Here is a 14984-nt window from a genome sequence, read left to right on the forward strand (position 1 = left end):
TAAAAGTAAGAGTTATGATTTATTAATCCTTTGGTGATAGTAAGAAAATCTTTTCATCTGAGAAGCTGAACAAACTCAGCCTGAGTTTTTGAAAATCCGTCATAGCTTCTTACTACAATTCAACTCATAGATTGTCATTATTTTGTTTCTTTCCATAATCTGATAGATCGAGATTCTACATAAGGACTCCAGGTTTGCTGTAATGGAAACACTGGGTGCCGGTGCTGGCTGGGAGGAAATATCGTAGCATAGTTTCACCAGTTCTGTTTCTTAAGGTTCCTTCAGGTGTGCTCTCCACTGTCACCTGCAAAGGTCATTCTAAAGGGTGATCGTTCTTCATGGATGCTCTGGGCAGGATTTCTATCTGCCCACCAGATCTTCCCACTGAGGTGGTTAGGTAGCTAAAATACATCATAGCAGCATCTTCCTCCTCATGTACTGAGATCTGGGTAGATTTGATATTCACTGGTATAAAAGGGCATGTTCTTTCCATGCCTACATGGTAGACTATCTTCAAGGCAGCACTGAGTACCAGAAGGCATATGGCTATGCAAGTGCACCACTCCTGTCAGGATAAGGCACCTTGCTTGCATAAAGTCAGAAGGATAAAGAGAAACAAGAGCCTTTTCTGTCCTCTCCTCAGCTATTCACTCATTTTTCCTCTGCTGGAGTTGCCTGTTGCTCTAGCAGAGGAGCAGTTTGCAAACTGATGACTTCACAACCTGCGTCGCCTCTTTCTGAGAGTGAGAGCATAAATTTCTAGCAGAGGCTGCCACTTAACCAGAGGCAGGGAAGCTATTTTAAGTTGATATTAAAAAAAAGATAAATGGATGATAACTCATAGAAATGATAATCAGGAAACTGTTTATTAGCACTAATGTTTATTAGCACTAATGCCAAGCCAAATCAGTTTTTAAATATATTATTAAGTTTATGTTTCAATAATTTTCTGAATATGGACTAGGTTTTAGCTGAGAATCCCTGGGAGATTCCTAAGCTAAAAATATATCTAAGGGGAACAGAGTTCTTGAGGAAATGTAGTACTGCTGCAGTGAATATAGAACACTCAGATCTGTAGAGTTTGTAGAGTGAAATCCAGAGCAGACTTTTCAGGAGAAGTGTGCACGTGCAATTACATTCCAACTTGTATCACTATGCCAAAAGTCTGAAGCCATAATATGGGCTTTATAAATAAAACCATACTTGTGTGTGGGATCAAGTTTAAATTTATCCTTTCTTTCTATCTTTCTTTCTTTCTTTCTATCTTTCTTTCTTTCTTTCTTTCTTTCTTTCTTTCTTTCTTTCTTTCTTTCTTTCTTTCTTTCTTTCTTTCATGGAGAAAAACAGAATGCTTTTAAAATCAGTAATATATTTTTTGAAAAGGGTTAATTTAGTTTAGTTTAGTTTAGTTTCATTTGTTTGTTTGTTTTGTTTTGTTTCTTCTCTCCAGTAGTTAGTGAGTACTCTCATGAAATATAATTTTCAGGAAAAAAAAAGGAAACTGAAAGGAGAGTAGAGATTAAAAGAGAAAGAACTTTTCATAGCAGTAAAAACACCAATAATATAATGCCAAAATCAAAAATCTTCTGTGAGAGGTTTTCAAACACTAGGGAATCTCCGATATCACTTAGGCTAATAAGGTATGCATTAAAACTATTTTTTTTTCTTTTTTCCCCAAATACCTGCTAATTTTATTTTCATTGTACACCTATAATTAAAAATCTTTAAAAATTGAACTGCTCATAGGGAAAGTAATTGGAGGGAATCTTATCCTTATTTTCTGTAAGTGAGAAAAGAACATTAGCCTTATTAAATGCTTTACACTGAATTCAAAGCACTTTACAAATTATCCTGCTATTAGGTTAATTCTTATATTCAGTATAAATTGGCTGGGAATTAGAACCCTCTGGTAAAAGAAGAAAGGGGAAAGAACCAAGAAAATACATTATACAGCGGGAATCTTGTGCTGTAAGGAAGAAAATATAGCAATTTATTTTTGGTAGTGAGCATACCTGGTTTAGCCATAATCATATTAAAAAAACAAGGAAGAGCTTGTAGGCATTCTGTTCTACAGTACTTAGTGTGCTTTATTCAGGCTCCCTGATACAGATCAGTCTTTCTAACTCATCTCTTTTGTTCTGATCCTCATGAACAAGTGAGTGGAGGAGAGACACCATAGGGTGACATTGGTCAGTAAAGGCATTAGTAGACAGGACCACTGGGGAAATCTTAAATAATTTAGATCCAAGAGTTGGCTTGTTATTTTCACTGTACACCAGCTACAAACTGTGGCCGCGAAGCATTTCTATAAATTCTTTTTTTTTTTAATGTGTTGGTCCACCTCTTATTTAACCTGACTGTATCTCGGTGAGGTTGTGGAAGTGACAAAGCTCAGTATTAGTGCTCAGCCAAGTCAGCCCCAATGGGAAAACAAAGCAAAGCAAAACAAAACAAAACAATAGAACCAAACCAACCAACCAAGCAACCAAAACCAAAGACATTTGGTATGCAAAACAAGTGACCAGGGTGATTCATATCATCCTCCAGTGGGCAGCAGTTCCTTGGGAACTGATGAAGATTATTACAGGTTCAGCTACAATAGTGTCTTACAGTACATCCAGCCTCTATTTCCCTGCTGCTGAGAAGTGAGGAATGTAAGATGTGAGAGCCTTTTGTGTGTTGTCATGTGTATACTCCCCTTTTTTCAAGATCTTTCTTCTATTCATTTCTCTTATCTGATGAAACATGCTATGCTATTACCTACAAACATAGCAACATGAAAGATGAAATCATAAAGGGAAAAAAATAACAACAAAGTAAAAGTAAAAATAAAATAAATCCTCTACCGCAGTAATTATTCTTAATGCTTTGATATTATAACTACAATTCGTTCACCCCTTAGGGTTAAGAAGGAACATGTTTCACGTCTTAAAAAAAAGTTTGTAATAAGCCAAATATTTGCTTTAATGTTTTTGAAACAATCAGGTAGAGAGAAACTTTACCTACATCTCTTCAAATATTCTCAAAAAGAAAAGATGACTCAAGGCAGTACCAACAAGTTTCTCTTTCTTCAAAAATAATAATGTCACAGTTATATGATTGGTAGATAAATTCATACTACGCAGATGTAAGATGGGGTGGATAGAATGTCAAGCTACAATTTATATAATCAATATCAGATATAGTTATAATCTGTGATTTCACATATGCTCTGTCAGAGCTGTGTTTGTCTTAGCAGTCTTGAGAGGTCCTTTCCAATCTCAACTATCCTGTGATTCTATGATTCCATAAATAAATGATTTTTACATTTTTTTTTCCATGGGAAAAGCCTTTTTCTACGTTTCTGTTTCATAACTTAATACTTTAAAGAGAAGAAATTGAAACAGATCCTTCATTTCTTAAAGAAATGTAAATACAACTTTTCGCACAAACTTTCCTAAGAATTTGCAGGTTATCTTATTATATTCAAACCACTTTTTTTTTTCTTTTTTTTTTTTTTTTTCTGGCTCACAATAACAAACAAACATTCCATACAGCATTCAGTATTCTTATGCTCCATTTCATCCTCTTGTATTTACAAGATTTAAAAATGCTCAAAAACTGGGCTCAAGTGGGATCATTCTAAAAGATATCTTCTATGAAATGCTCAGCAGCCACTGTAGTGGCCTGCAGAAAATCAGGAGATCCATGGCACGTCTTTGTGTGCTTTATATATCACCCTGGTAGCGGGAGGATGACCTGGTCCAGATCCCAGTCTTAAAACTACGATATCCTAACAATCTTTTTTTTTTTTTTTAATTAATATTTTCCAGTCTCCCAGTTATTGTTTGATTGTTTTTTTATTTGTTTAACTGTTCTTTTACCTTGTTCTTGCTTGCTGTTGCCTCTGGGATACAAATTTGGAGCAGACATAGGGAGTAAGCTTCCCTTTGCTTAACTGTAGGAAAGATATTTTGATGCCTAAAGTAGCTTTTTGGTGTCCCCTTAGGTTCTGGTCTGGGATCCAGTTGTTGATCTAGCAAAGGAGAGATATAATCCGAAGTCCTTTGTCAGCTCTGTCAGCCTTGTGCAGTTGCCTTAGATACCAACATTTCACTATAATAAAGTAGAATGCTAATATCCACTACAATTTTTAGCATGTGGAATTATGATTGTATTTATTTTTTTACCTTAGCTTTTTAAACTTTTTTTTTTCTTCAAGCTCTTCTGTGCCATTTTGAATGTCCTAATGTCTCTATTTTATGTGATGTCAAAGTAGTGTTTTTTAAAAGATACGTAAGTAAGTTACTTACACTCAAATAACAGGCCTTAAATTTCAGATAGGATTTAGTAATTCCTTTATTTATTAAATATACTACATTAGGCTTATATCAGACACTTTACAACAGGACCTTATTTCATTCTATTGTGTTGCACTTACTTAAGTTGCAACTATTGCCCCTCTTAATTTAGCTGACATAAAGCACATAAATATTGAGGCATAAATATTTTCTCATATAAGTTAGTAGCGTGAAGCCTGCATAAATATAGAACTAAATCAGGCCCTGAGTAGCCTGGCTTAATTTCTCCTGTCCCTAGCCTTTGCAGTGCTTACACATATGACAAGGAGCACAGCTCTGATTCATAGTCTGTCTTCTGGCCTGCACCTGTGTCTCCTGACAATCTACTACCCCTTTGCTGAGCTGGTGGGAAAACCACAGCTGATACTGTAATCAGCATATAGAGAAAGGTTTGAGGCTTTTGTAAGACAGAAGTGAGCTCATTGTCAAAGAAACAAATTATAAAAATGGTCTGGAGAAGAGCCTTATGAGAAGAAATTTATTTTCAAGATTTGGATGTGGAAGGTGTGATCCTGTGAAGGTAAAGCTTTTTGAAAGGTTTTTGAAGCAACTTTCATGAAATTAATTTCTAGTGTCTATCAGAATTAGACCTAAATCTCGAAAGAATGTCAAAGATGAGTTGGCATTTTGTGGGCTCAATCACAGCTGTAGTAAAGATGTTATTCAGTCAAGTTCTTGAAGTTACAGAGGTGAAACAGAGTAAAAGAAAGTCTGGACCAAGAAAGAAGAGAGATCGCCCCAACAACAAGATCTATTACTGCTTATAACCAGAAAGGGACTGGTGGACAGCCCAGCCTTTGTGACAAGTGAACACAAAGTTGCTCCCCCTTATGGTGAAGAGCATTACATTTGTTTGTATTTGTTCTGCATTCACTCATGCATTCAAAATGCTGCAGTATTTACAAATAATTACTCACATTTATTAGAGAGCCAAGTCCATTATAAAATAAGAAAAGTCACTGAAATGGAAACAAGTGTAGTGCATACGTACAATTTTTTGTTTGTGTGTGTGTGTGTATAAAATGACAGAGTTAAAGTGTGAGATTTTACCACAGACCTGTGAGAGGAACAGTTGCTGCCCCTGCTGTCAACTCCTCTGTGCCTTGTGTGGCTTCAGAGCACAGAATGCAGGGTGCTGGTGCTGATCCTGAGCTGTGCACCACCAGATCCTTAGGGAACCACACCAGGGGTACAAACTGGCAATGTTAAAAACTGATCCTGGGTAGCACCTAGTTTACAGCCCAGTGGCCATGAGGATTTGTTTTCAGAACACTGTTTTCTTTACAAAGTTTTGGTCTAGCTCCTAACCATCTTCTGATGTTCTTCTTAAGACCCTGAGGCTCTTTAGGAAATACCGTGGGGTGCAGAGCAGTCTGGTTCTGTGGCAGGGTCACTTCATTGCTGTTGTGAACAGTGTCAAATGGGATTGCTTTTTAACACGAGGTGCTTGAATAGACACGGAAGACCTTTCTTCCATATAAACTACTAACAGCTGAAATAGTAGATTGTTTTTTCAGTATTTATGTTTCTCAGTACTTAGAAGCTTAGACACACTCCAAGCACCTTGGTCACATCTTGATGTTTTACTAAGGTTTTCTGATACCTCCAAAAGAAAATATATCAGCAAAGTTTTAGAGTAAACTTTCCCAGCGTCTCTTTTTATTTAGATTTCACAAAAATACTGCAGAAGTTACATGAAGATCAAAAAGGTCAGACTTGGCTTTAGAATCTAGAGATATTAAGTATTTCATCAAGTTTATTTTTATGAGGCAGCATTGAAAAGCTTTGCTGAATTTAAATGTTGCATTGTCCTAGAGGCAAAGAAATAGTAAATCTACCTCACCCCTTCCTTTTATAGAAGATAATACAAGGTCAGCTTTCTGTGAAGTGGGCTTTCTTTGGGAGAGATTTGTAATAACTAATAGAAAGCCAAGGAAAATAAGCACATAGTTGTGCAAGTTTGGCCAGAAAAGCATCTGAATAAATAAAATATTAAAATCACTTCAGCAATTCAACATGATGGGGATAAAGTTTAGAGATTTTAGAAAATCTTAACAATAGATCCAATCCTCCTTTCATTCCAGGAAAGCTGTAAAAATGGGTCCTATCACAGGCTACTGTGCTAACAAAATATGCTTGTGATAACACATTCAGTATACAAAAGGTGGTTATGAGCCATAGGAGTGATTTTTCAGTTATTTTTATCTCTGTACTCAAAAGCATGATTTTGGTATCTAAGTCAATCCTTTTACTCCCATTGTGACAATGAGGTAAAATGAGAGACAGTTATATATGAATCTCTCATTCTTGATATTCAGTAGTTTGGTTATCCTGAAACCTAAACAGAGGCACCTGACTGTATAGTGCACTACACAGGGCACCAGAGTCCCTTCAGACTGGGGTGACTAACTTCTGGGTACTTCAGTGCTGAAATCACAATGGCCAAATTTCTCTCAGGAGTTCACTTCCAGTTTCTAGCCTGATCTATTTACTTGTGTGAAAGCTGAGCTCTTCACAGCGTGTTACCTAGAGCTAACACCTCCAGCTGACATCAGCTCTGGCCTAGCCTCATAGGAACAGAGACAAGATGTGGGCAATGTGGTTTAATTAGAACATAACTGTATTAAAGGAACACAGAGAGGGTCATAATGTGAGGACTATCTTTTTTTTTTTCTTTTTTTTTTCTTAGTTATTATCATGTTATAAGAATAGAGGACAGCAGCCCTGACACAGTGAAATCTCTTTGAACAGCTATTAAAGGGAGGGCAGAATGGGAACATTTTGTCTCTGCTGCATATGATGTGGTCATGGCTCCTTAAGAACCTTCTGATAACGTTGTATTCATCTTTGGCTTACTAGAGAACTAGATTTCCCCTCTGGAAAGTATCTCCACTGGATTTCAGGGACAATTTGAACATAATCTTCTCAGCCTACCAGCTCGCTGCACTGGTATAGAGAACATGAGGAATGTGCTGTTCTAATCCTTTTGCAGCGGGGGAAATTTTCAGCTTGAAGCCTGAAGGACAGAAAAGTTTTAATATGCCCAAAGCAAATCATAAAGCCTAATTCTATTGTCATGTGAATAATCCAGTGGACAAAAAATCTATACCATTCTGACGTATTCTGGAACACCAAAAGCATACCAAAAGTTTTGATACATACCAATTGCAAAACAAGCAGGTTTCACAATTTCCACTACGTTCTCAATTCTCCTTTTATAATAGGAATATGAGTGACTGCTTGTCTGTACCAATATAGGAGAAGAGTATCAATACTTTCTTCTTGGTGAATTGACTTTTCTTATTTATATCAATCAGGCACAATATTAATAACCTGCCTTCTACCTTCCCTCCGGTTCCTCCTTCCATATGACACTTTCAGCTTCAAGAAAAGCCAGGGTAGTCTTTCTGTGAAATAGAGATTTAATAGAATGTGTGAAAACTGTGGAACGAATACAAAAATTACCCAAACAATTAACCTGTCAATCAGCAGTTCCCTCCAGCATGTGTCCTCTCTTTCCTTGGTAGATCAAGGATTGTGGGGTGCTTTTCTCTCAGGGTCCTTACTGTATACAAGTATACTGTATACAAGCTAATCCAAATATTTCAGTATGTGGTTTTCTACTAATAATTCTTACTGTATAGCTGGATTCCTTTTGATTGTGTAATTGATTATTATTATTTTTTCCTCATTTAGCTATATACGTGATTAGGCATAAACTCTAACTGTAGTAATCTCATTACTAGACTCAGGCAAACAAACTAAAAAAAAGAAAATATTATTTCATTCCATGGTTCTCAATCAACTATAAGTTTTTTTTCTTTTATTTTCTTTTTACAGAAAAATAAAGTGTAAAACTTTTCATGATTTTTTTAGTATCTAAGTCACAATTTAAGGTCAGCATGACCAAGGTTTGGCCTTTATGTCCTGTAAATAGGAGGAAGCGAAGTACGCTTGAACTATTTTTTGTTTGGTCTGCAGAATTTAATGACTGTTTAGATCTGAAAATTTAATGAGTGTTTAGTGATGACATGGCCTTAAAGTTGTGTCTATAAGCATCCCTGGAGAAATCTAATCTATGAGCAGCCCTGGACTACAGCAAGTGCTAGGATCTAAGAAGAGATCAAAATACTTTGAAGTCTTCTTTTGTAGTGGTAAAACTGATGTCTCTGCTCTTTATCAAAAGAATTTGCTCCCTAAACACAAATGCTGTTTGACTGCTATCAAGTTACTGGTAAAACTGAAATGAAACACCTGTATGGCCAACAGCTGTTGCTATTCAGTGGTAAATGCCTGCCTCCAGCAAGACCTCAGGTTGGGTTATGTTTCTTGAAGACACTGTTTACTTCCAAGTCAAAAGGAGTAGTAATGATAAGACACATTAAAATGTCATAATGAGGCTTCATTACCAGCTATCATCACCATTAGCACTTTTTTATTATATTGTGTATATGTACATCTCCACTCATATATCTACCAAAATTGACACACCACCATATCACCTTTAATTGTTTTGAATGATTTGAGAAAGAATCTGGTTGAATATGAGAGCAAGAGTGGAAAAAAATATGTATTTTTTCTTACACTTCCATGTTATTGTCCTTTCCCATGATATTTTTTCCTCTTTTTTTTTTTTTGGGGGGGGGGGAGGGGTGTTTTTGATATGTAGAATTTCTTGAATTACATTACTGAAAATGAACTGAAAAAAAAATTAGTGACATAAATAATTGCTTTTCCCTGACTCATCCAAGTTTGCTAGAGCTAAACAATCTAAAAATATTTCTTGACAGTTTTCTTCCAATTGCATTACGTTTGGAATTCTTTACAAATATTCAACAAACAAGTGCTCTTAATCAGGGGAACAATGTAGCAATGCATGACATTATACTAGGCAATCATGCTTCATACTGAACAATCAATCCAGATTGTTTTGATTACCAGATCTCTGTGATAGCTATAAATAACTAGGTAGGATGATGAATTACGTAGAGGAAAGCCAACATTGTGTTTCCTACGGGAGAGATTTTCAAAACCATCTCAATCTTGTTTCCCCCTTCAACTCCAATGCTGTTTTCATCTTTAAAATTAGCATCCTTTCTGCACTGTCAGATCCTGCATACATTTAGAAGGATGTTCCTCTAGACCTGTTTTATCACAGATTGCCTTTTACAGTAACCACTTTTGTAAAACTCCATAGAGTTCTCCCCCTACTATTTTTTTTTTTTTTCCCAGTCAGATTTATTTCTGTTTGCTTTCTGCTGCTGAATAGTAATACTGAAAATCCCATTTATTTTGGATACACTGCTCCTTTTTTCTTTCTTTCTTTCCGGGAGAACTCTGAAATACAATACTAAAAACTGTACTAAGAACTGTAATTCTGTGAATACAGGAAGTCATGTCTCCTGTGGAACCCAAATGTATGTATGGGATAATTTTTCAGCTTTTTCACGCATATGTTAAATTTTAGCAAATCTCGAACTGAGGAACTATTTGGTCTCAGATTTTTCAGTATCTCTAAATCTATTTTTAAGCTTGATTATTATTAACATTCTTTTCTTTCTGGTGTTTCCATGTTACTAACAAGGTATGACAACAGATTAACCTCTTGTATTTGCCTTTGAACTTAAAACATAGGGTGGAAGTCTTTTGCTTTTATATTGATTATTTTTGCATTTGTGTATTTTAATATTCCATACTATTTTCAAGTAATAACCAATCATCTAACTCTATTAAAAAAAAAAAAAAAGGCAAATAAGGAATCGCCTGTGCTGATGAAAATTCTAGAGTTACCCAGTCTAATACAGTGATTTTTAAGCTCAATGCTCAGTTAATCACAGAAAGTCAGCACCAGTTTTTTATAGAAAGTAAGGAGAAATAGATAATATTTTCAGTCAAAAGAGGTTTTGAAAGAAGTATGAAGTGAGATGCAACTTACAGCTTAGTTCTGATGAAATAACCTAGATAATTTTAATCTAAAACAGAATGATTTCTGAAAAAAAAAAAGTTGAAAATATATTTGTATTGAGTGGTTAGGTTTATTTATATCATGTTTGAAATACTTTGAAAAAATATTGAAGAGTAATGCAAATGGAAGGGCCTTGTTACAGAGGTACTGCTTCATGTTCTATTAGAATGCTGAAATTACAATTTCCATTACAGTTATTTACACTATGATTTTCAGAAGTTTATAATTCATCAGCACAAATTCACTGCAGGTGAAAGCTTGGTGTACAACTTCTAATCTACAAAACCCCCAAAATCTTCTAGTAGGTTGGGTTGCTTTTATTAAGTCACAAGTTTCACAACAACAACAAATCTGATATCGACAGTGTTTGCTATTTGTTCTTGATCTCTTTGATACATGAAATGTTTCTGTAGAAACAAACAAGAAACAGAAAAAGACACAGAAGCTTCCTCCTAAGTCTCATCTCTGTCTTAGCTGATGCAGAGGTACACAGATTGAAATATGTGATCCTTGAATATTCTGTAAAAGATTCTAAATTACTCTAGGAAATGTAATATGAAAGATGTTATTTTAGGCAAACTTTAACAATGAATTAGTTAAAAGAAAAGAAAAAAATCAATCAAACAAAGACAGAAGCAACCTTGCTAAGTGGTAACTAAATCTCTTTTTTAAGTTACTGGCCTGTATGGATGAATCCACTCCTCTCACAGTACTCTCGCAGGCAGGTGTGAGAGACTCACAGTCCTCCATTGCCTTGATGTGGCATTTTGTTGAAGGGTTCTACTGCTCCCATCTAGCCTACATGGTTTTATTTTATTTGTGTGGTAATCAGGAGCTGCAGAGATGGAGAGCAAGAACAGTCTGAGCCACTGGAAGGGAGTATTTGTTAGAATACCTGGACCTGAGAACACAGATGTGCTCCTAGACCCAGTGATATAGATGTCACCTAAAATGTTGGGGTATTATTGGATATATCAAAAGTACCAGTTCAACTGCTATGAATAATTTAGTGTTAAATTGCTAAACTGTGGTGAATAAACTATATGTGCATATTGATGCCATTCACTCCTGAAGAAGAAATCACTAGTATGACATTAGGAAGAGCTATTTGATTCACTCTGCATGTCTATTACTAGAATGTCATCTAATGCAGATGCATTTTGCATTGTAATCTGGGAGGCATTAGGCTTCATAATGAGTAGAGAATAGCTTAACAACTTTCTCCCATGAGCCCCATCAGCTATGGTCTTTCCTCTCAGCACAGCTGCCATGATGAAGAATGGAAAGGAATAATTATTGCGATATATCAGACAAGCAGTCTTGTTGCCATGCAGTCTCAAAGTCAATAGTATATAGTCTGAATTGGATTTAAACTTCAAGATATGATTTATACCAAGTATTTTTTAAAAATACAAAACTTTAAAAATCATACTGTGGTTCATTACCTCTTGTTGCAATGAGGTATGTGGTAATGTTTCCCAGGAACAGGAATTCACAGAAACAATGAAATTCAGGACTCAATTTTAAATGGCCTCATGGAAAGAAAAATAGTTATTGGAAGCAGTAAAAATGAACAGTATGCATACTCTTAGCAGTTTTACACTGGCACAGAAAAATGACTTCGCCTGTTGTAACGACTGCAATTCTATAAATTGGGTTGAACCAAAAAAACTATGCCTAAACACACTTTGTTACACAAGAAGTTCACAGATTTTTCTCTTTTGTTCTGACATTGTTTGCTTGTCTGACAGTGGAACTCTACAGAATATAATCTTAGGAAAAAATATCTTTGTATATTGCATAAAATTGTATACAGCGGTATCAAATACACTAAAATCAAGATGTAAATGTGTTTACTATCTCTGTGTGAACTACTTTAGTCTTCCTCTTTCTTTCTGTTTCCAGCTTTTACTTTTTTTTTTTTTTAAATATTAAACGTGAGTTCCTTCCCTGCTGCATTGTTTTCTCCTTTCTTTTTAGTTTACCTTCTTTGTCTTCGCTGCTTGTATTTAAATTCAGGCTGGAGTTGATTTATAATAGATCTCACACTGAAGTGATTACCTGAACTGCTTGGACTAAGTGATAGTGAAAAGGATCACCTCTTGCCAATAAGTTTTATTCTTATTCACCTTATTGCTGTTTCTCCAGCCAAGCAGTGTGAAGGAGCCTTCGTGTAACAGACAATGAGGTCCAATGAGTTGTTTTAAAACTGAATCTCACTACATTTCAGTGTACCTTCATAAGTTTGCCATCAATGCTTATCATTTAGCACAAACCCCTGTTATATGCTTTCTTTTCCAAGTGGTCCTTACAGTTAATTTTGATTAAAGATTGCACTTTGAGCAATATTTCAGTTTCTTTTATGAACCAAAGAATGCTGCAAACCCGAATTCACCATTTCTCAGTTGCTACTGAAACTTTAGTGTGTTTTTCACAACATCCAGGCTTAGCCATTAGAGTTCATTGTTTATTAATTTAGAAAGAAGGTTGTTGCAAATCTTCCTTTGTTCCTTCATTTGTTCATTCCTTCTTTTCTTCCTTCTTTCTTTCCTTCCTTCTTTCTTTCCTTCCTTTTCTTTCTTGTCATTAGTGATCTTGTTATCTATCCTAGATTTGCTTTCCTGCTTATCTGCATTGCTGTTAATGACCATTAAGCCACGTATGGTTGTAAAGGGCTTCTTGCAAAGCAAAGGTGAGATGGCTGGCTGGCTGATCATTACAGTGTGTAAACATTCATATGAATTCCACCTATTGGTGTATGCAATGTAATAACTATTGGGACTAGGGAGGTTTTTACTCCCGGTCTTCTAGAGGTTTATTGAAAGGCTTAGAGACAGCTATTTCACCACTTGTGTTTCCTTTTCTCAAAAGCAGGGTTAATGTCATTTATTTCCTTTTTAAAGCACTTTGATATCTGTTGGGGAAAGGTACTATATAAATGCCTGCTATTAGTAACAGTCATACAAAAGGTAAAAACTAAAGGAAAAAAGGAAAACTCCAAAAATACACAAGATAAGATTGTTCAATTTTTAAATGGACCTGCCTGACTTGATAGAAAAATTAAGGAAGATATTATAAAGAAAGGTCAGCATTATAAAAAATGAAAAGCATGTATAAATGAGAATAAAAGGCTTATGAAACACAGCAGCTCAAGTGTAAATACAAAGTATGAAAACTAGGACAGAATTTGGAGAGTGGCTTGCAGGGAATGCTCAAGTTGCTAGTTAGAAGTTGTTTATTTCTTCATCAGAAGTAGGAAGGCAAATAGGAATTTTGATGATGAGGGTATAGCAGGGGTACTCAGGTATGAACTGGACATAGCAGAGAAATGTAACAGATTTTTGTATCGAGCTACTATTGAAAGCTTTGGTAGATTCCCACTTGCTCCCTCTTCTTTACTGCAGAGGGGTCAGAGGATTTAGATAAATTTGTTGTTACTGGAGGTATTATGCCAAACAGAAAAGTTAGGTAATTCTCCAGGACTGGATGACATTCAGGAGCAATCTTTTGGGTAACTCAGATATGAAACTGTGGAGCACCTCGCAAAACCATGTAAGCTATCATTGCAAATAGTTCAACATAACCTCTACTGTGCTAGAAAACTGGCACACAACTCCAATGATAAGAGGGACTGGGAGCCATGGAGAGGAACTACAGAGCAGAGACTGAGTTCCAGCTGGCAAGGTGAGAATATACTAAAAGATAAGATGCATGGAAAAGCACAGGATATCGGGAAAACCAGAGAAAAGATTCAGTAACTAGAAATCCTGCTTCACACATCTGCTGGACCTCTGTGAGGATATGTGTTAGTCTGGCCACCTAGGGCACTAATTCTTCCTTTTGTTCTCATGCAAGAAAGGTATGTCCCCTCTCCTCTATTTCCTAACTAATCACTCCAGTTAAATTTGAATCTTCTACATGTTTCAGGGCAAGCTTATATGATAATGTTAGAGTACCTTTTTCTTTCCCTCTTATGGAGGGGTGCCTTTGAATCTGGGCATCCTGATGTTTTTCCAGTCTCTCCAAGTGCACTGTCTTTCACTGTGGGGGAGTGAAAAACAGAGAAGGCCATAGCACTGTGCTAGAACTGTTCAGCTACAGCTAAAACATTAGTGTGTTATCAACACCACTTTGGTCACATATCTAGAACACAGTATCATACAGGCTGATATGAAGAACTTTAATGCCATACAAGCCAAACCCAGTAGGGTATGAAAAGAGTTTCAGAGATGAGAACTCTTTGGTTTGGAAGACAGACAGCTGAGGAAGAATAGGATAGAAGTATTAAAAACATGAACAGCACGGAGAAAGTTAATAGGGAACAATTATCCCTTATTTCTCATAGGAACAGTCCAGTTCAGCATCAGATGTAATGGTCAGACTGCAGGTACAAATCAAAGAAATGGAAGTGCTCTTTCACACAGCAAGCAGGGAAAGCCTGGAGCTCATCACCAGAGGCTCCTGTGGAGGCTATCTGTGTAAATGGGTTTGAAACACTATTAGACAAATTCACAGAAGGGCTGTCAAATAGGATGCAGATGTAGCTTTTAACGGTAAAAAATCTCTTTATAGCAGACTGCTAGAAGCTAGAAATGTAGTGAGAGAAAGTAGCAATCTCTGCATTTTTTATTCTTGAGTTCCCTTACCAAGCATTTAATACAGGCCTCTTGTGATCCAGG

The sequence above is a fragment of the Anser cygnoides genome, chromosome 3, assembly GCF_040182565.1.
Source record: "Anser cygnoides isolate HZ-2024a breed goose chromosome 3, Taihu_goose_T2T_genome, whole genome shotgun sequence".
NCBI lineage: Eukaryota > Metazoa > Chordata > Aves > Anseriformes > Anatidae > Anser > Anser cygnoides.